Here is a 23,920-nt window from a genome sequence, read left to right on the forward strand (position 1 = left end):
ATGATGGTATTATATGTGTGAAGGGATATGGGTCCAGCAATCCTGAGGGTCATTACTTGTCCTAAATGCCTGGAGTCCAGACCAAGCCTCTCAGGACTGGGTTAGGTGCCTGTGGGAGAATAGGATGCCTCAGAAAGGAATTCAGAGCAGACAGTAATGCTGAACTGGGAGCTGTTGAAACTAGCCAAGAGAAACACTAAGGGAAGGGTGTGCCTCAAATTCTTCTCCTTTTGCAAGTTAGGTATCTTCTTCTTTTTCTTTTTTTCTTTTAAAGGCCCGCAAGGCAGTGCTTATGTCAGATAGGGTTTCAAAGCCCCAAATCCACCCTAACTTGTTCAGGTCCCACACTTCCTCCTTTTGCAACCAAAACACAATAGGTTCCCACTCCTTAAGTACTGTTGGAGAGTCAGAATACAGAGAATGTGGAATTAATTCCTTGTTTAATTCCTTCTCTAGCCTGCCACGGTTCAAACCTACACTTCGCACTTCCCAGCAGAATGTTCCAACCCTATTATGCTGGGGAAAATCCAGGGGTGGGAGAGAGGAAGGGGTCACTGGCCCCTCTCTGCTTAAATTGTGCCAGTACTGCAATGAAGGCAATTTACTTAGTTACAGCAAAAGGTAAATTACAGTATTCTGTTGCTTATTGGACTAAAATCTGAAGTCTACTGGTTTTTAGATTATATTGCCCATTACTCTTCTACTCTTATTCCCTTGCTATGTAACAGTTTCTTGGGATTCTTCACACTACTATGTGAATTCCAGGGATTTACTGCTTAGCAGTAACATTCAAGTAGTTCCCCACTTAATAATAACTGTATATAATTGAATATTTTTGCAAGTATTAAACATAGAACATATTCATTGTTAAAATTTAAAATCTTTAGTTATGTGCTTGGAGCAAGAGAACGACATTGTTCACATTGAAATAAAATCAAGGGATTACAACATTGAATGCTTATGTTTAGAAATGGATCATTTGCAATTTCGGAAAATAGATAATTTACAAAGTTTTTAAAAAAATGCATGACTGCATTGTTCTAAGCATTGAGGGACTGAACAAAAGGCTTCTGCTTTCTTATCAGCATCAATTATGGCATGAGTGTGAATAATATGAATTGTGATTGAATCATTACTAACCATTTTTGCATAATTTTCCACTTTCACTTCACCAATAAAACATTTTTATAAAAGATAAAATTATAATTCTTCTAAGAGCCATAAAGAAAAACCACAGAGCTTGATCTGTGACAATTATTAAGAAGAAGATACAGATGATCTCTCTATCCCCAACAATAATAGCTAATAACACTCCTGGATTTTATTTCCTAGCCATCATCCCTCATGTGAAGGCCTTCACCTCAGTTTTGATGAACACAGAATTGGGACAAAGTTTTTCTTCGGCACTCTATTAAGGTAGTCTTTACGTTTTCAAGATAGTCACAATCTGGGGACCAGGTCTGTCACACAGACTAGTTGCCAGCAGGATTAATCTGCTCTTTAGAGAAGCCACAGTAGTTGCAGAAAGAGAAGCTGACTTGCTTTTGCCCTGTGTTACAGGGATATACTCAGTTAAATGGAAAATTGGATAGCATCTGGTGGGAGGGCAGAAATTGTGGTGTTATGTGTGTGTGAGACATAATCGGGCTGAGCTCTGCAGCCTATGAACGTAGGGGATGGAGAAAGAGTGATCAATCCTGTATTAATTATGGAGCCAGCAGATCGTTCAGCACCTAATATTTCTCTTGTCTGGAAGGTGACAGTAAAAGATGATTACCATATAAACACTATACATTTCCATACTTTTCAAATATAAGCCCTAATTTGGACCAGGAAAAAGATGACATTAAAAGAAACTTGCACTTGCAGCGTATGATAATCAATCATCCAGAAAAAAATGTTTGATTATATGTATTGTGTTACTTAAGTACTCTTTGAAGGCAGATAAGATGAAATGTATGTTTAAATATGTCAGACATGTTCAAGGAATATTTTAAACAGCTATTGTACAACATGATGTTTTAAGGGATGGGCTCATGGGACTGTAGACTTGGGCCCTCATTTCAAAGTGAAATACACTTATAGGCTGGACTTCAGGTTGCATAAATCACTCCATGTATGTACATATGGGAACCAGGGACTCTAGAACTTGCTCAATTTTCAAGTGAAAATACTGGTTTTTTTCCAAAAAGTTATTTAACACACTGAAAGAGCACACAGAATATATAAGGAAGAAATGTAATACTGTGTTTGTTAAGGATTTCTCTCCATGTTTGTGCAGTTATCTCTCCAAGGTTTTCTTTGGGAGCATTTGAATTGGTAAAAAGGCTTTTAGTTTTTCTGTTTTCTGATGTTAATAACTTTTGTCATGTATCAAAGGGACTACTGATGCATATAAATCATTAAATAAAATTTAATGAAGGACAATGCAGATGTTTAACTGTGAACATCTGCTATAAATCTTTCTAGGAACCCTGGAAAGTAGGGGGCACTGAGATGTCTTACTTGTAGAGGCATCTTCATTTGAATAAAACTAAGCGAAGCATAAAGGAAAGATTTGTGAGACAAAAAACCTGTGCTATTATTACAAGAAGTAGTTTTTTCTATCACATAAAAAATGAGTGAGAGGTGTAAGCCAGGTTTCCTGCTTTACTCAAATGAAAACAAGAAGTTGCACAGTAACTTAAACCCCTTCCAAGAGACATTTTATATGAAGGCTCCAAATTTCTTTACATCACACAAAATAAAGCAGCCTAGGTGAACATTCTGACTTTTGGCACTCCCTGTAAACGTTAAGTTAACTCTGCTAAGATGAAATCAGAGCCCTTCCCAGTAATAGCACCTGAAGAGACTGCATAGTCAATTCCAACCTATTGAAAGAGATAAATTAGCATGTTTTCCAAGGGAATTCAGTTATTTTGAAAGCTCAAATTATGGCAGATGGCTGTAGGATGTTCTCCTTTACAGACCTGTGCTACTGCAAGTGCAGCTAAAATATAGCCTACTTATTCTACACTCTTCATTTAGGTGGATCTACCCTAGGAGTTGGATGGATTCCTCTTGAACATCCAGAGTGTGACTTATTAGCCAGACCGCCGCCTCCACATATCTGGGCTCTACAGTGTTATTCAAAATGAAACAAACCCTTCCTAACCTTCCTCATGTTTAGTTGTTTTGCATGACGTTTGCCTCTGAGCCTTGCTTCCCTGTTGTCTTACCATACTTGTGTGATTTTATGCAGACTTGCCCATTTGCACTGCAGCCTTCTTGTAGAGCATCTTTCGTAGGATGGGATGAATGGCTGCTACATAAACTGGATGGCTCTGTATGGAGGACACCCCTAAAGTGTGACACTGCTTCCCACTATTGTCTGTGCACGCTTCTGATATCGCAGCAGAGCTGTGTAGTTTTGTATTCAGAAGCTACATGAGATGTAGTTGTAAGGATTCATTCCCTCCTTGAACTTGTAAGAGTATTCGCTTCTTTAAAACACATTTTCTTCAAAAATTACTTAAATTGGCCATTTTAGATATTGCTGTGGCCATTATTAACCCTTTGCATGAAGATACTGGCAACCAACTTCATCCCATCACTTGTCAGGACCAATCCCACTAGCACATGCAGGTGCAATAACTACATAAAGACACCTACAATCGAAGTAGTCCATGAAGATCTCTCCTTCTCCATGGTACCAAGTATTGCTGTCACCCTCACAGGACCTGGGATGGGGAAGGGGTGTAGGCACCATGACCCTTCATCCTCCATATTTCCAAGCAGGTGGACCCAGCTTCCATGGGACTCCAAGAAGGCTCAGCAGAGTGTGAGTTCATGTGCTCACTTGGTTTGCTCAGCCTAGAGAAGAGGAGGCTGAGGGGAGACCTTGTAGCTATCTACAGATTTCTCACAAGGGGAAGTGGAGGGGGGGCACTAATCTCTTCTCTCTGGTGACCACTGACTGCACCCGACGGAATGAACAGAATGCAGCTGTGTCAGGGGAGGTTTAGGTGGGATATTAGGAAAAGGTTGTTCACACAGAGGGTGGTTGGGCACTGAAACAGGCTCCCCAGGGAAGTGGTCGCAGCATCAAGCCTGACAGAGTTCAAGGCACATTTGAACAATGCTTTCAGGCACATGCTGTGATTCTTGTGCAGGGCCAGGAGTTGGACTCGATGATGCTTGTGGGGACTTTCCAACTCAGGATATTGTATGATTCTATGAAAATGCAAAAAAACATGCCATATATATGTAATACTTCTTTTGGAATAGTCTTTGTTAATCTTAAAAGCAAATGCCTCAAACTTCCCCATCACTGTTTTCTTTTATGGACACCAGGCCATACCAAGATGCAATTTGGTTTTTTTTTTTAATATCCATTTTTCCCCATCAGTTTTTAACTGTAATGCTCAATAAATACTTAGGTGCCAGCATGAAGTGGATTATTGTTAACACGTTGCAGGAAAATTGCACAGTTCTAAAGCTTGCAATAAAAATAAGCAGAACGCCCACCCTTAATACACTGTAGTTAAGTGTATTAACTGTTTTCAAAAGCAATAACTCCCACACAAATAGCAATGCTATTTTGTCCAATATATTATTATCAGACAGTGAAAATCAGCTGGGGACTATCTAAAGCCCTTATGCCCATATGTATTAAAACAAAATTGTTTCACAAAATTAGGAAATTGTGTGGGGACAGCGCTTAAGATTTTACCAGGTGTAAAATAATAATAATAATAATAATAATAATAATAATAATAATAATAATAATATGCAATTACATACAACTCATACAAATGGCTCTTCCCTTTCCCCACCTGATATTCAAAATCATTGAAAAGGAAATATTTGTTTCTCACTTTTTTATTGTATTTTCTGTCTCGTCAACTGATAAGATTTCATAAATTTTGAGCTCTTGTACTTTTCCCTTTACCAGACTAGGAAAACTAATATTGGATAATAATGATACACAAGAAGAAGCAATTGTTAATGATCCTAATGTGGCTGTGGAAGCTCTTCATGAATGTACTGATTATCCTTTTGTTTCTATTTCCTGTTCAACTGTCTCAGCAGTGACATCATGAAAATAATAATAATTTGCACCCAGATTCTCAAAGTGGTTTGCAAATATTAATTAATTGCAAACCTAATTATGCCTCTGAGACAGATTTTATGTTCCTATTGTGCTCTGGAGACCTACATGACTCTTCCCTTGAAGCATATTTTTCTCCTTACAGGGGTATTCAAAACCCTCTGAAATTAAGGGGAGAAAAAAAATAATTGGACAGTAGAGAGAGAGGGAGAGAAGGGTGTAGTGGGGGAGGGAGAGAGGGAAAGGCAAAGAGACATGGAACAAACCTCTTATTTTACTAGGTGCTGTACTGGGCTCTACCCAACTGAATCAGGAAAAATGCTGTGTTTTCAAGGCATTTTCTGTTAGCACAAGTACTAAATATGACCACGTTTTGTCCTGAGGTACTGTTACACGACAAAAAGCAAAAATCTTACCAAAATGGTAAAAGCTGTCAAACTGTGCCTTAATTTTACACATTCTTAGATGATGACTGTCACCTGGCACCAAGCAATCTCTGCTTCACATGTAGCTGTGGATTTGGGCTTGGGCTCAGCTCCAGGGGTGCACTGTCACACAATCAGGGTGCTGTCACTGAGCTGGTGTAAACCATTTTGGTGTCAAACTCTCACAAGTTCACATAACAAGTTTTCAACAACAGCCAACAGAAAAACTCTTGAAAATGCATTTTCTAGGGAACCTACTGACAGTTTTTGTTTCTTTTTGGGAAGCATAGTTTGGTACAAAGCTAGGATGTGGCCCCCTTGGAATAACTATTACAAGAAATGCCTTTTTTATAGTGAAAATGCTTTTCACTATGGTAGTCTGTTTCTTTCCTAGAAAATTACTCATCACTCTAAGGGATTGAAATATGGAAAATACTGTAGGTTACCTTTTTCCTCACCTTAACATCATAGTTAGTCAGGTAATTATTCCCTGCACGTACTATTCTTCTGACTTGGAAAATTAGGAGAGGATTATGTCAGTCCTAAAAAAGCTGCCATTTAAGTTTCATCCCCTTAAAATAAGAGCAAGTAGAAAAGTGGGTAAATTAGAGCCAACAAAACAATTAGCTTCAAAACTCTGATTGTCATCAAAATATCTATTTGCCTTAACAGAAATACACTTGCTTCCATAACATAGGTGGTTTACCAAAGGCAACAAAAAAACAATGCAGTCCTCCAAATTTCTTACCAAAATTAAATGTTCCTCCTGTAAACAGCACATAAGCTGGTGAAGAGTAACACAACAGCCAGAGCTCAAGCAATGTTTAGGACACTGCAGGAGTGCAGCTGGGATGACACGTTTAAGATAGTTTCTTTAAAACTGAAATAAATAAAAGTGTGTGAAATCACCTGTCATGACTAGAAGAATGTAAATACAAGAATACCCTTTGAAAACCACATCTTATTTTTTATTTTCTTCATCTAACAGCCTTAAAGTGGACTGTATAGAGGTCAAAAGGATTTACAAATAATCCATTAAATTAATTCTACCAAAAGTACACTCTATAATTAGTATCTGACTTTTAAAATGAAAGCAACATCTCTGATATTTTGGTCCAATTTAGTGCTATAGTTTACTCATTTTGTTTCTGAGAAGAGTAGTTGAACAGATGACAGTGGTTCTGTTTCTCCTAGTATTTCCACATTTGGGAACACAAAACTATGGGTGTTTTAGAGGTGAAATTCATATGAGATGAAATAGCTGAATGCATAGAAGGATTCAATACAGTAAAAAAAATAAAACTAAACAATTTGTAGCTTTTTCACCCAATCATTCCATAAATCTTCAAACCTATTTTTTAAATAAAAAACAACCTACAGGCTTATAAATCAGAGTGTAAGTCTTTAAGAAATTGAAAGCCTCAGATTTAAAGCTGCAGGACAGTTTTAGAAAGGGAATTGTAATATGCTGGCAATCATCTCTGGAGCAGCAGATGGCTGGAGAAACTCTGTCTCTTACCTTTATTTACCATATGCCATTTGACTGATTAAACTGCATTTATGTAGCAAAAGAATAATATAAACCACACATAACTATAGCTCTTTAGTGCACATCATGCCACTCATTTTTTTGGTGTTCTGGTAATCCACCTGCAAACCTCACGCATTTCTGCGCTGGCTTCCTCCTCCATGCCTGCACTTTACGTTTCTGCATCCCTGCAAAATAACGCATACCCCAAACTGTTAAAACTGTGATCTGCCTATCTGTCTGAGTAAACACAGCTGATACTAGAACAGGAGGGAGATCTATACAAAGGACTGGGGCACTTCAAAAGGTCTTGGTGATTCAAGAGGCGGCAACTTTCTCTCTCAGCAGGAATCCATACTGCTGGACAGTGCAGGAGGAATAGCACGACATCTTTCATTTGAGAATGAGTTTCTCTCCATTTGGATTGATTTTATTACCACAGGGACCAGCTAGGTGAGCATCAGATCTGCTCTCCATGCACCTTACACAAACTTACACAATGGTTTTTCCCTTTCACCAGGGCCCCACACCTCCTGCCCCAGCCACCCAGGATACCACAGTGTACATCAGAAAGACAACAGCTGTCAAGAGTGAAGAGAGAGGGGAGGCGTGTTCCTGCCTTGGGGCAACACTGTTGGTGTTAATGCTCTATCTTACCCTAATCGATGTGCAGTCACTTATTTATCCAAACTCTGCCAAGCGTGGCAGATAGTCCAGCGTATGCCTGTGGCTGCTGCTTTCGAGCTCAGTTGTGGCACGTGGACCAGGCACACTGTCCCCTGTGGAGTTCTCCCCAGCTAGGTCTTTTATTTATAAAAATGGCAATACTCTGTAAGAAAACCGTGAATGGCCTGTAGATCTGAGTTGAAGTTTAATTTGCTTCACTCTGACCTGATTTTCTCATTTCCCTGAGTGAAGCAAGGATCATTCCCACCTTGCTGATGAAAGCTCTGCTGGTGTCAGATAAAGCCTGTAGTCAACTGGGCCAGACTGAAGTGGCTTAGTAGTTACAAGTGACCAAAGGAAGACTGAGTAAAAACTAGAGCCCACCAGGACTAATGCAGGAGGACGGCAGTGGGCTGCAAGAAGTGTGGGAGAAAGACATCAGCTATCCATCCAGCTTATTTTATTTAAGCCAGGAAAAACCTCACTCGAATAAGAGAGCTAAGACCCCTCAGCAAAACTGAGAGAATAAGCAAACTAGGAATGACTGGTTCCAATGATTATACTGACCAAGAGCTCCTGTTTGACTTCAGCAGGGATTTACCATCTGCATCAGTTGACAATTGTAGCCCATTGTTAAAAACTGCTTCTAATAGCTTTGGGCCATTCTTCTTTGTCTTGATATCTTCCCAGACTGGGAATAATTCCTTCCTTCATCTACACAGTTACTCTGAAACTATTTATAGATGAAAACTGGGTCTCTTCCTTCCATCTACTGAGTTTTCTCTAGGCTGTAGGCCTGACTTACACTTGTCACATTATCCTATGCTTCAATCCAATTGTTACTTAAAAAAAAAGCAGTTCAGAAATAAAGACAATAAGAACCACTTCTGATGTTCCAGGATCATTTATAAACTGTTAGAAAATAAAGTCTAAAAAGAGAAAGTAACATGAAATTGCTCTTTCTCCACATTCAAAAGATTCTCTGGATGGTGTCTCTGAATATTCATTATACAGGTTGAAATTTTTGTTAGTTAACACCAGTAAAATACAAAAAAGAAAAAAATAATAAAGATTTTAATAACATTAGGCAATGAACTGTTATTAAATCAGTTAAAAAAGATTTTCTAAATTACTTAAAAACATACAACTGAAATGGTGAATCATAATATCTTGCTAAAATGTCTTCAAGGATACAGATAATTTGAGCTACACACAGATCTTATTAATTCTAATGTTATTGATTCTCCTTCCTCTATGACTAAAAGTTATGAATCAGATTCTTCTTTACATAGCTCTGGATTAAAAGTGGAGTGTGCTCCTTGAAAATGACAGTGTTAAAAGATGACCTAAGATATCATGATTAAAGGATTTCCAGTAGTATCATTTTGTGTGGTTTTTTAGGGAGATGGAGTCAAATAAAACTGACACCATACATAAGGCTAACAAAAATTTGAAAGAGGTGTACTAATCTGAAACAGATACTTAAAAACTGGATTAAAATTTCACAGGTACACAGAAAGCAACACAAAGTAGCAAAGCTAATTAAACTTTCCCTGTAAAAAGTTCTTAATTTCTATTTAACAGTGCCCAATTTTCAGGCTATTCATGAAGTATTTTTACCACTCCCAAAGATGATTTCACATTGCCAACATTTTTTTGTCCTCCCCTTTCCAATAAAAGAAATTAGACCCCTTTCCATGCTGACTATCTACCAGTTTATTTGGTGATAGATTATTATTAACTACCTTCAAAAGACGAAAACACTATTTGCACACATCTGGCAAAGGTATTGAAACAGGAGTTAGACAAGACAGGTTAGTGAACTTAGTTCTATATTTCCAAAAGGATATTAAGCTAAAACCAGAGAAAAGTGATATTTCATTACAGTTATAAAAAAAAATAAAAATGCTATTAAAACATTTTATTCAAGCCTTTGGAAACTGAAATAGGGATCCTTGCGATCCATAGTGATTCAATAAAATAAAACAATTCATATCAAATTAAGCATTAAACTGAAAAAACAAACTCATTCTAGCTGAATAAATAATGAAAAATCTGAGTTGTCATAAAAACATGGAAAAAATCTTGTTATCTTTTTCTCTTAGATCTAGCACCCTGCATTAGGTTTGTTTCCTTGTGTCCATGTTGTGAGACATGAGATTATTTCAGTGAGATTTACTCTGGACAAATCGCAGACAGAGTCCCAATCCACTTAAACTACTAACTCCATGGATTACATATGTTATGTGAAAACAAACAAACAAACAAACAAAACTGAGCCCTCCTGAAAATAAATATAATATTTTTTAAAAAAAGCCCAAGACAGTTCTATCAAGTTGGAGAAGAATTTGTCTCAGAGTAGATCAGTTTTGCATATAAAGGTCTTTATCCCATATGATGACAAAAATTAGAGTAAGACGGTATTATTTTGTATTGTTCTAATTTCTAAAAGTTATCAACAGACTGTTTTTACACCTCTTGTAAATCTATAATGATCATACAACTATATGACTAAGATCTTCCTCTTAGCTATCACAGTTTGCAATCTTTACCTTTTTGATCACCTGTACAACAGTTAATTGATTTCATTATTTTATATACACATATTATATGGCTTTAGCATACCATACACTATAAGCCTATTTACTTATATGATTTATTTGTGAATTTGAGAATGATTGTGCTATATTCAACACAATTATAATATAAATTGCTAATTTGATAACAATTAAATTTATATAACATCCTAACTGCACTGAAATTAAGCCATGGCTCCAGTGACAGCTCAAATGGTGCAAAGACTTGTCAGATGTAAATCTGTTCCCACCAGCTTCAAGTAGGTCACCTGAATAAAGCCCATTTCTTAGGATTTGCAAAGGCAACAAGGATTTTATCATAATAGTTAGAATTAAACTAAATATCTTCAGAAATCTCCCCAAATCCTTCCAGCTAGTTACATGAGACTGCTGTTACAGTGTCTTTCTACCATGGAGGACCACAATAACTTGTTTTGTTTTGTTTTTTTTTCCACAGTTTAGAAAAACCTACAGTGCTTCAGTTAATTTACTTTGCTTTTGTAGTTTTAAATGTAACACTGCCTTGGGCTAAGGAACTTCTGTTAATGACAACACAAGGTTACAAAAATTACTCCAGATAGTAGAAACCAGATTAAGACTGTGTTAATCTAAACACCAGACCCCAGATTTCCACCATCACACATTTCTTTATGTATTTATCTCAATGAAAACAAACTATTATCTTTTTCAATCATCTCCATATTTCCTGGAGAACAGATGATACTCAGTGTAATCAACCCATACTCGTTATTTATACAAATCCTCTGAGAACAATGATAACCTTGTGACTTCCAAGTATAGCAGAAACAGCATTATTTATGTGTTCTGAACTGAGTTATAACCACCAGGCAAGTACAGAGAATAGTCCTGAGAAGTCTGTATCACAGCAGAGACCAGCTGTGAAGGCAGAACATGGAGCTCTAGCTTGTGTTAGGTTACTGATTAGACGTCTGCAGTCACTGAATGAGGCCAGGATACAAGTATGAGAAGGGGGAGGAAGGTGAAGGTAAAATCAAGGAGGACAGCTATGACTCTGAAAGAATCTAACTAGGAACATCTGTGACCCGTCTGTAAGTGCTTAGTGCGAGGAAACCCTGCACTTTGCATCAGTGGGAACCAGCCTATATCCTCATCTAATGAGACGCATAACACCCGCATGGACATTCCTGAAGCTTTTGGAAAATACACAATGTCTTATGGAAGCATATATGTATTTATAATCATCTTTCAATGCATGTTAGTGGAGATCAAAGCCAGCTGCTCAGGAGTGATGATGTCCATTTGGAACATATCAAGCATTTCATAATTTACATTCTGGGAACCTATTTTCAAATTGGGTAAATTTTTTGGACTTTGTTATTCATGACAATATTGTTAATAGAGTCTTGTAACATTATGTATAGCAATGCACAAAACTGGAAATAAGATCTCAGTCAGCCCTTAAAAGTGATGTACCAGGAGAGAGCATTGAGAGTGAGGGCTGGAATTAGTTGCTTACTGTTTCCTAACCACGGGGCATTACATTCATGAATATGAATGATTTTATTCTGTTTGGATCATATAAGGCTCAAATATATCTGGATTCAGTGATCAGCAAACAAAACAGCTGAGATAAAAAAGACAGCAGTTCATTTGTCTGTAACACAGAAGTTTCAACAGTAAGGCTCTAGACTCTTGTAACTGAAAAGTGTGTGAAATTAAATTAACATTCCTAAGCCCAAACCACTGATTTATAACACATTGTATATGTTCTACATAACTTTCATATAAGATTTTTATATAAGCTTTTTATATACAGCTTTTATATACAGATCTAATGGTTCTCCTTACTATATTAATATAGAATGACAATTCATTACTGGAAACAAAGTAAATAAAAACTGTGCCTGGAAAGTGTCTTATTTACATCATATCTTATTTTCTCCCCATCTCTTTCTGTCTTTGTTAAGCATGTTTTCCTAGCTTATATACTTATATACTTTCTCCCCAAAATATTTTAAAAATAGTCCAGGAATAAACAAACAAAAGAAAACCAGTTGGCCAAAAAAGAGTTGCATTTTTAAAATTTTTGACTCATCTTCAGCTAAGATCTGGGAAATTTCTAGCATTCAACACACTAAGAAGCAAGGGGCTCACTGCTCAAGTTTGGTTGAAGACTACTCCTTGCCATCAACCATCTGATCTCTTTTATCCTTTCTTGTACAAACAAACAAGCTTTTCATGATGGAAATTATTTTTGCACAAAATAAAATTGTACTCAATATTTAAGTTATATTGTGTCACTTTCTTAAATAAGTCAGCTTTAGTTTCTTCAATTAAACCCTGACTTCTTGTGAGAAGATAATGTTTTTCACTTACTACCATGGACATCAGATCAAATGAAACATTCTGCTGTCTGATAAATTTCTGTCCTTAAAAGACTGGTATTTATTTGTATCTTCTATGATATCCTGCATGTTTTTCTCCTAAAAAATCTTTAAGGTCACTTAAAAAAAGAAGTAATTTAAATTTTTTGTGCTTCTTTTCATCTGTGGTACAAACTTGCAACTGTTTTAGAGGCAGCTATTTAAATTTCCTTTGTGGTTATTTCAGTGGTACTACAAAAATAAAAAGCAGCTGACTTCTGTATTATTGTAATCATATTTAATTTCTTGCAATGCCAAGTTAGCAAATCAGTTGTTGTTAGTCTGAACTATAGACACTTCTTCCTTCTGATGACTCTACTACAATTTGTCATGAAATGTTTGTATTTTTCTCTTCCTCATTCTTAATTTATATAAATGCAGAGGTAACAAATGATCATGGTATCTTCCATATGTATGTATGGAACTGGATTTTTAAGTAAATTGATTATATATTTTTGTCCTTTTATTCCCACAGCATTAAAAATACCAATGCTGATATTCAAGTACAGTATCAACTGAGGAAACAGAATCTTACTATACTTTCAGAAGAGACGGTATTATTCATTAATAAAAGGTATCTCTTTATTAGGTATGCTAATAAGTTTTACATCCACCCATCCAGTAAGCATAAGAAGTACCTGAATTTCTTTAGTGATCAAAAATCATAAAAATGTGTTGTAATGTGAAAAATGAAACATAACATTGAAGGTAAATTTCCTTAACAAAACATTAGGTTACGTGAAGTTCTGTTTTTGCATGTATATGGTTTATTAACTCATGATATCAAGGTCCAAGCAATACAGGTACTGTAAAATGAAAATTTATCTTTAGACAGGTGCTAACTCTTTCATCTTGATTGTATATTGCTAAGCATATTTAAACAATTAAAGTAGCATTTGCAAAGTAATACCAAGTATTGATTTGAATATGACCAAATATCACACTTGGAGACATTAATACAGGCACTATAATATTATACAACCTTATGTTTGATAAGGTTATGTAGGATAAGCTTGCTTTTCACTAGAGCAGAGCCTACATGATCCAGCACTCAAAAAGCCTTTCTTAGTGCATCATTCAGTACTGAAGAGTGCATGGTGCTTGGGTAGGTCTCTGACTGCATCTCTGATTATCAGACATGGTCAAAGAACTCAAAAGACAACTAACAAGGCTGAATATTTAACCCATGGGACATTATGCTAAACATATCCTAAATGTTTCCTCAAGTAGCAGTTGTGCTCTTGAAAATACTAAATGAGCATAAAGATTGAAAGATGTCAAAATAACTGACAGCTAAAATTGAAGCCTTGTTAACTTTTATTTTGTTTGCACTTAGTTGGGCAATAATTTTGAAGACTGGATTTTATTAAACATCTGGGGAAATGGTCTTTATCTTTTCTGTAATGACTAGAAGAGGATCAAGCATAGTAAAAAAATACATCTAGGAAATTTAATTTTTTTTTGTAATATCTGAGTGCAACAACTGAATTAATTCTGATGTGACAAACCAAAGGAGTGACTATTCACACAACAAAAGACAGAGCTCTAGCTACATGTTTCTTATTGCATTTATCATTTGATTAAATGGATCAGAAATGTAGAGCTCAATATCAATTTATTCTGTTGAAAAATTATTTATTTCAGCTTCTATATATTTCCTGCTTGCTCCTGTAAACACATCATCTTTACTCTCCTGATACTCAGAAACTTCTCTACACAGTGATCCTCGTGAGTAAGCTTAAACAGTTATACTACAGATTTTCCTGCAAAAATGAGCTTTATCAAATGAAATTGCTTCAAAATATCAGTTTGCCAGAAGCTTAAACTCTGCTTTGTGAAATTTAGATGCTTTATATCCTACTGATGAAGCCAATAGCTTCCTGAAGCTTTTCGTAGTAGTTGCAATTGAAGCTGAGCCTGCAGAGCAAAATTTTCAGGCTATGGAATCAATAGGACTCTTCAGTGTGGATTTTTAAAGATATTCAGGATTGATAGCCAAGATAATTTCAGTAACAATGTTCTATTTCCCAAAATGACACATGCAGAAACGAAAAAGATGTAAAAAATGACACAAGCCTAACCTCACTAAACATTACAAACCTTCACTGCTAAAATACTGTATAAAGAATTAGCAAGACTAAAAAAAAGGCAGGATTTTTAAAACATGACAGCTTACTTCAGAGAAAGGACTACAATATCTGAACAACACAGTTCATCGTACAGCTTAAAAAATTGTGTAGCCATAAAGAACAAGACAAACAACTCCACAAAACCAAACTCCTGAATGCATAGACATGGAAGTAAACAATTGTGTTTAAGATTTAGTACCTGTGCCTCCCCACCTTCTTGATAAATTTTTTTTATTGCTTTTTTCAATACTTCTTAATGAGCACAGCTGTTATGGAAGTCATAATTGCTATTTGGTTATGTATTTTACGGGCTCACTGTAGGCAAGCACGCAAAGCTACACAGATGGGCATCTTTGTAGTCCTTGGAGTCCTAGTTCCCCTCAGCTTCCAAAATCTGTGCTTCTGACAATGATTTCTTCTCAAGCTTCTTACTAAGTAGGCTTGACTGACACCTTTGCAATTCTACCTCTAAATATTTATATGATGTATATCCTCTTGCTAACATCAACTTATCACAGGGTAGTCAAACAGGTTTAGTACCTCATCTGTCCAGTAACTGGGACTAAAGACACTGATCTCACCAAATCCCCAAGAGCCACTTATTATTTTTCATATAGCAATGGCAAGAGATCCAAATTGAAGGCCAAGGTTCCTTTAGGTAATACAGTCATTACACTTAATGAAAACACGGTCCCAATCCATAAAGGTAACACAGTATTTTTCTAAACAAAGGAGTAGTGAATCATAGTAACCTGAATAAATCTTAATGTAAACTAATTCAAAGAAGCTGGTGTACATATAGGCAAACACAATTTCAAAGGAAGAAAGGATTTCTTTCATTAGATCAACTCATGCAGGTGGAGAGAAAAGGCATGCTTTCAGATGTACATGTTCTTTCAGCTATACAACCCACATCCCCCCCCCCCCACCACAGGGCAAGGCAATTTCAAGCTCTCAGGGATCTCCTCTACAGGCATGGGGTGGATAGAGAGGGTGCTCTAGGTTAGTCAGCTTGGAGAGAAAGTGGGTGACCATGATACTCTTCAAAGCTCTCCTTCTGAACAGGGCTGCCATTCACTTGTTCACAGTAGATCACGTTTTGATTACAGGAACTACATCAAATGTATTTTAAGCACTATTTTACACATGTCCATTAAACTGACATGATAAAGTTACAAGATTGCTTTGACAATCTTTAAAAGATCTTATCCACTAGACACGTCACCCGTAGAGGAAACACAATGATACACATATCAAAGGGACTAGTTTTTCCTGACCATATTGTATTTCTCATAAACAGTAGTTAGTCCCATGCCTCTAAGGCTCTCATTATGGTAATTTCTTCCCTTTGGAAAAGAGGCAACAGATCTTGGCAAATAGATGAAACATCAGACTGTTCATTTGCTACTTTAATTGAAACTATCGCTTATGATATAATTATGATTTCCTTTTCCCAATATATAGCTGAAATTCAGGATCATAGGCACAGACCTTTTTCTCAAAATTTGAAGAACTGGACTTCTTGTGGTTTCCCTTGACCACGTTGTGCAATTTGATTAGACACAAACACTTACCCCAAACTGTATTTTTATGAGGCTATGAAGCGATGAATTATTTCTCAACCTGCTTAATGAAACAACTGTTAACCAGCAAAGGAAGACAGCTGTTACAACACTGTTGTGGTTTGTAAAACTACTAAGTCAAAACAGCAATAGTTTTTCTCAGCAGTTTTACTCTCCAAATGAGTTTGCAGCAAAACCACGATCTTTTTATCACACTTTATTCATTGGTACTGCAGCATCAGCATAGGCCTGAGAGACAGGGAGTGTAACTACTATCACCTCACATTTTAACAAGTAGGTGGCAACCATCCCCCAGTATGTCTTTGAACTAGGCAACATGAAGGTGAGGAGAGTGCTTTTAAGTCTTATTATCTTCTCTGCTACATCCCACAGAAACACTTAGGATGAAAAGAGAATCTCCACAGGAAAGGTGTAGTAAATATAAGAATTGTTTATCAACTGACTACATTGTTTCTTAAGTAAGTAAAAGTTGGCCATTCTGGGTTTTAGAACACTGTTTTTTTACACATTTACATACACATCCTCCATGTCCCCCCTTTCCTGCCTTTTTAAACTTTATTTTATTAGGCTATCTTCACTTGTCTTTCCCTCTCTTTTGGCCATCACTGAGACAGACTGCTACTGTAAATCTGGCAAATGTTCAGGCTGCATAGGTAAGCTTTTGAAGAGGAAGTTCTATAAATAACTTTTATAATAACTGAAGTTCTATAAATAACATTGGAACATCCAACATAATGAGAAATGACAACATAAAAAATGGTAGATAAATGACACATTTATTTTTTACACAAGTATTAACTTAGAGATTTGTTTTTCAGAGATCAAGGAAGTCTAATGTGTTCACTGGCTTAAAAAAACGGATGCATAGAGAAGAAGGGAAACATGATTTATCTGATCCTCTTCTTATTCCTTTTTTCATGCATCTTTCAAACCAAAGCACTGGCCTCCCAGTATGGCTGCTTATATGCTTCCTAAATATGCAGGACTAGATATCTAGAATAAGTGCTCTTAAATGCTTGAAATACTACTGTGATAGAAAAGGGCTCACTGAGTTTACAAATTGGAATTATTTTGACTCGGCTTTTTACTATGTGATAATATCTACAGATTAACTTGGAAATCCACCGTGGCAGATGCTGTGCACACAGAAAAGACAAATTGCTTCATCTTCCAGGGTTTATAGTTCATTTTGAAATTAATGAATGGTCGGTCTTTCTGGTTCTTATGAAAAAAGTTGCAGCTCAAATGAAATAGACATTAAAGTTTCAAGAGCTATGAAAATGAAAACATTCTTCCATAATATTTACTGTCATTGCTATATTATTTAAATACTTTTTTTATTACCTGATTGAACTTCTCAGGCTTTACTGTTTCTCCTCAGGGTTAAGAACTACACACATTTTCTCCCAACAGTTTGGGCTCAAAGCATTACATTCCACCTGTCTATATGAATATTATATATCCACATGTGATTTTTTTCCTTCACTTCTATTTCCCTCTGTCCCTTGGGGCAGATAATTTTAAATAATTTTGGATAGAAAACTCAGAATAAATAATAATATTTCCGTTGAATAGGGTAAGACATCCTGAAAAAAAAAAAAGGCAAAACAAACTGCCCCCCAATATTTTGTTCCTGTTGCTGTACAGTGCAATTTGGACAAGGTCACCCTGGGATTTCTCCCTCTGCAAAGTGACAGCAACAAGGAAAACATCAGTAAAGCAGCCATCCAGCTTTTTGGCTTTTAGATGATCTGCCTACCGTGACAGGATGGATCTTTCTCTTTGCTTTTCTGCAGCAGCACCAATCTAAAACAAGTACATGAGGTATACAACTGTGTATGAAAAGGGCAATTTCTGTATATAGTTGTAAAAAGAAAAAAGCCAAATACCTGTAAAAGCATCAGCTGACCTCTATATATTTAAAGATGTTACAACATCTGCAGTTTATAGCATCTTATGATCCAGTTCCTAAGCTACAAAATATTTAGTCTGTTAATAAGATCTCAAGGCCACAGCTATCTATTAATTAATCCATTTTAACATCTTGATTTGTAAGAAAAGGAAAAAAAACATTGCTTGCTTGTGTCATGTGATACCATAAGCTTAATTAAAGCTCTTTAAAAATAAAATCAATAGATGCCATAAAAGTGCCAGGTGTACAAGTCATTATCGCAGGAGAGAAAAAGACACATTTCACTGGCCATAAAAGCTAAATTTTTCTAATACCAGCACCAAAAAAACCTTTCAGTTAAGCTGAAAATGCACAGTGCTTGTTAAAGGTAAGCACAATGAAAGTGTTGCCTAGGACAATGTTTGTTCTAATGAACAAAATGTAAAATTAACTGCAAGAGACCTCACAGCATTGATTGACAATAAACAGCTGGAGAATGTGGCTACTCCGTGAGTATATACACTCTGGACAGTCTGCTTAAATAACCCACCAGTTTCTCAGTTCTTATAGAGTAATCTTACATACTTAACAAGCATTAAGGACAAAACAGTGGTATCCCAGCCCTTTCAGTAAAAGCAGCTTGGGATAGTCAGATGGTAAGAACTCAAAGTCTGTTAGAATAAGTCCAAAGCAATTACTACCTGCTACGGAAACACTATTGATTTGGCCACTTAAGTTTGATAAATGGGTGTCATATAGCAGAAATCATAAGAAGGAAGAAGCTCATAATCCTGGCACTGAATCTTAATTTATTGCAAGAATGTCAAAGTCAACATGTAAAATAAAAATACTGGTATTTGTAATAATGCAGGCTGCTTTCAAATGACACCCTCTTCCCCTCAGCATGGCAAAATGTCACAGGTATTAATATTTCATTATAAACTGCTTCTTCCATCAGAGAAGTTGCAATATACACCACACAACTGTCTGCAATCTGGAACACGAGATTAATACTTGTTCTACTTATCAATTAAGATAATTTGAGAATTTTTCATATCATCTGCTTGCAACAGCCACATCCACATGCCATTAGTATTTTCACATCATCGGTTTATTTCTCCCTTTGTGATTTATTATATAGAATTTACATGCCCAAACGACTGCACCACGAACTGATAATGAAAATGTAGTAGAATGCAGTAGAAACTTGTTCCAAACTTTAACAGCCTATTGAAATATTCTGCCTTATTTAAGTAGTTAATACCTGTAAGAATCATTTAAAAATGTATATACTCAAATTAATATTGGTTACAGTTTCATATGTTAAGAATTTCTGAAAATTCTGTGGAGAACTTTCAGGACAGCAGTATGCCAAAACAGAGTAAGTAAAGAATTCTTAAGCCTTTATGAGAAAAAGAGATTTACTCCCCCCAAAAGGCACTAGACAGTTTTTAGATCATCAGTAGACAAACTGGGGATGAAATGATGGGAAAGTGCACTGAAACAGAACATTTGAATAAACTGGCTAAAGGTACGAGTTCTACATCTGTGTAAACTTCTGATCAGCTGTCAATTTAAGTACATCCCAAAATTTCCACTGAAAGTTTTGCATTAACACAGAATGAAGAATGGCCAAGAATGAAGAATATATTGTTCATAATTACATAAGTGTTTCCACAAATCAGTTCTAGAATCAACACTATTCAATCATTTTCATTATTGATCTGAAAGGTGATTTCTGACAAAACCACAGAATGCCATAAAGACTGGTGAAAAGTAAAATGTTAAGAGGACATTGCAGTCAATAGGGTTTGTCCATAAGATGTGATGACAGTAAGAGAGGAACCCAAAGCTCACGAAAACCTAAAGGGAATCAGTAAGTATTCCCAGCACATTGCAGTGTGTTTTTGAGAAATACCGGAAAATCTGGAGAGCTATAAGGTAAAGAAACATAGAGTCAAGGTCTAGAAAAATACCTTATTGTGAAAGATAAACTGCTGAATATTGGACTCTAAAGAAAGCTTATTTAGCAAATCAAAGTGCAATAAGTTTGTGAAAGCTAAAGCCATAAAACATGGATTCTTTAGTAGTGAAAAGTGATAATTCACTGAAATAAATTGCCAAAGGAAGTGGCAGACTCTTTAGATGTCTTCCAATCATGAGAAGATCTTTTTCTGGAGAACAAAGTGTGAGATCAATTCTGTGGTAAAGGTAAATGGTAGAAATGAGGGGCTGTGATAAACAGGAGGTTACCTTGGCTCTGCGTCCTTTCATTTAGCAGTTACAATTTAAGGTATTGACCCCATTTTCCTCTGGAGAGAAATGGATCAATAGAACAGGCTCACAAAAAGAAAATGAAGTTTGGCTCTAAAATTGGTAACTACATCTTCTAAAAGTAACAACCTGGATTCTATGTTCTGACGGAAAATGTATTCTACAAACAATTGCAAAGTTTGATAAAATGGTTTTTAGGTAACTTGAAGCAAACTCAGGGGATTTTGAGACCTATCATCAATGCAGTGAAACTACTGTGTACAGCACTTACTTGCTAGATCAGCAAAAAGAACATAACTTCAAACTGGTCATTGAGCCAGGGAAATATTTCAGAGTGGTTGTGACATATGCACTCGACTCCCTTTACCAAATCAGCAGTAGTTTGGTACAGGCTCCAAAGGAGGTAAATGTCTGAGCTATAGACAGGCCAAGAACTCCTCTAGAGTTCCTCCCACAGAGGAGCAGAGTGACACAGTGAGCATTGATACATATGAGCTTGGAACACTCATTCTGTGATCAAGACATGAATAGTGTGTGGCTTTTACAAGGACTCATTTATCAAGGAACAAATACAGTTGTGAGTACAAGAAGTCTCATGCATAGCTTTCCCTCTGGATGTATAAGTCAACCATTTTATTCCATAAATACGATAGCCTAAGTAAGCCCTCTTTGAGCTCTCCCTGATAGGCAGTGAGGCTGCATGGCAGTGATCTTCCCTTGATCTAAAGGTTGCTCAAGGCAGAAAGATCTTTTACCAGTGGATCACAGAATCATATAATAGTTTGGGTTGGGCTGGACCTTAAAGATCATCTAGTTCCAACCCCCTGCCATGGGCATGGACACCTTCCACTAGACCTCATCGCTCGAAGCTCCACAGATCTTTGGATGAGTCCAGTTTGAGTTCTCTGTACATTGCAACTCGACTGCATGCCAGGTGACTCTCCTCTTGAGCTGGGACACCTCTCAAGGCATGAGATTCCTTACCTGAGACTAAGATTCTTCCTTACCCAAGGCAGTGAGATCCTTCATTTGTAACGGAACGTCGGTAAGTGACTAATAGCATGCTGAATTAATACTAATGGAACACATGTATCTAATTCCATTAGACATGAATCGTTGTGCAAGTCTGAGACTAAGATTGGACCTAGGCACACCCCAGCTCCATCAGGAGTTCAGAAAGTCAGGGGGCATATTCTGAACCTTGTGACTTGATGGGAGGGTCTCCTTTATCCTTTTGCATCTCTGGGCTCTGCTCAAATCGTTCTACCTCAATTCTAACTTGCTTCTCCTCTGCATGTTTCCTCCATGTGGTAAGTAATAGAGTGAACCTTGCCATCGAACCTTGTTAAGTCTCACTTTTACAACATCATATTAAAACCACTTTTACTAATACTTTTGATGGTGATTCTTTAGGCAATCTAAATCACTCATTCGTGACAATGGTGCATAATATTGTGAATGTTGCCTAAGAACTGGTAAACAAGTACTCAAAATGAGAGGAAGAATGGGCAGCTAGAGCAGTGAGATATTTTTTCACTGATAGTCAGAGGTCAGTAATTACACAGAAAATCTGTAAGCAATGTCAAACAGGAGGTGAGAGAGGAAAGGAAATATGATTAAGAGTTCTATTTAGGCACACTGTGTGAAAGGTCTGTCTGTTTGTCACCTCAAATAAAGTTGCTGGATATCATATTATAGAAAGGTCATTTTAGAAAAATATTCTTCTGATTAATATCTAATGATTAGTCTTCCATATGCCTGTACTCAGAATATGATCATTAGAATTTCAGTCACATTAATAAGTCTTGTAAACTTGTCATCTCATGCATGTCTTTTTTGACCATCAATTTTACTGCTGTTCTTCCACACAGCACGATAGACAGCACTGCACAACAGACTTCAGATGCAAAGTGCCATTTTGACCAAGCCAGTGGAGGGTACCGGGCAGCCACCACTCCATGACACCATGGGTCAGCCAGAGGAGTAAGTGGAACTCAAAGCTGTGCCCAAACAATGGTTCCATTTCTTCCCAGAAGGACATAAAACTCTGTATTGCTGCTGCTCAAACAATCATTATAATTATATATATATTCACGGTGAATTCGACAGTGCACGTACCTTACCCTAAAGGTATGTAGACTGATTTGCATATCAGAAATGCTGATGTTCTTCCAAAAGTACATTATTTGTAACTGAAGGCAGGAGATTAACATGCCAAAATTTAGATGAGACTTTTTTTATTGAAAGGGGGATGAACTTTCATACTCGCTTCAGGACTCAAAAAATAAATTTCACTTTTAAAAACAAAAAATCCGTAACACCTTTATGAAATTTCTGTGGATTGTTTTCTTACTAGCGTAACACTAAATAGATTCTTCCATTAAAGTGCTTTAGTAAAGGAAAAAAAAATGGACTGACTTCTGCCTAAATAGTTCATCTATATTTTCAAATGGTTTTCCTAACAAGCGGATCCAAGGCTCACTGAAGTTCATCAAATTCTTTTCTGTTCCATACAATGAGGTTTGAATCCAGCCTATGAAGTAATCGCTCAACAGGCTCAGACGCATGTCTGAGAGGAAAGACTGAAGTTTCTCTTTCAAATGACAGAAAAAGTCAATTTCTGTCTATAAGAGTGTTTAGAAAAGAGAAGCAGAACAGTTAGACTAGGAAGAGTAGTTGAACCCCCAAAAGCATGTTACTCCTCACTGTCCAAACAGCTCTGAAAAGTTACTAAAAAACTATGCCAAAAGAGTATTGGAATTGCTGATTCTTTGTTTCATGTTGAGTCCAGCACTGATTAGTGATGGCCAAAATACAGCACATTATCTTTGACAATGCCGGGTACAGTTACGCACCTTCTGCCACAACAATTTTTCGAGTGACAAGCATGAGCAGGAATTTGCATTAGTTTTAGGTCAAGAAGCCTTAAAGAGAACTTTCAGGTCCTCACCTGGGTGAAAGAAACACTTCCATAGAAGAAATAAGAAGAAATTTTCATAAGTAGTCCTTAACATCAGGACCCCATTGGGATAATCAGATTTAAGAGTATACAACACGCCACCACCACCACCCTGGCATAAAATATGCAGAATCACAGAACAGTTTGGGTTGGAAGGGATCTTAAAGATCATGTAGTTCCAGCCCCACATAATGTTAACATTTATAAGGGGATTAATGAGATTTCTCCAAATATTTTTCATTTCCAGCCATGCAAAATGGAAGGTTAATGAAGACAGATAATATCTTCTATTAGATCAACTGAGGCAACCGAAGAAAAAAGACAAGTTTCCAGTCACTTAGCCCCCTTTTTAGTCCTGAATTAGAAGCAGCCATCTCCATAATTAAATACAAATT

The 23,920-nt window shown here is 36.6% G+C and overlaps 1 protein-coding gene across 2 annotated transcripts in view; it reads right to left on the minus strand.

Moving 5' to 3' along the window:
* LOC114000521 (ubiquitin-conjugating enzyme E2 E2) overlaps window positions 1-23,920 on the minus strand; it is a 207,612-nt gene that overhangs the window by 68,636 nt on the left and 115,056 nt on the right. The gene's annotated exons all lie outside the window — the stretch shown is intronic.

The sequence above is a fragment of the Pipra filicauda genome, unplaced genomic scaffold (assembly GCF_003945595.2).
Source record: "Pipra filicauda isolate LSUMZ 115617 unplaced genomic scaffold, ASM394559v2 scaffold84_size4826128_pilon, whole genome shotgun sequence".
Classification (NCBI taxonomy): Eukaryota; Metazoa; Chordata; class Aves; order Passeriformes; family Pipridae; genus Pipra; species Pipra filicauda.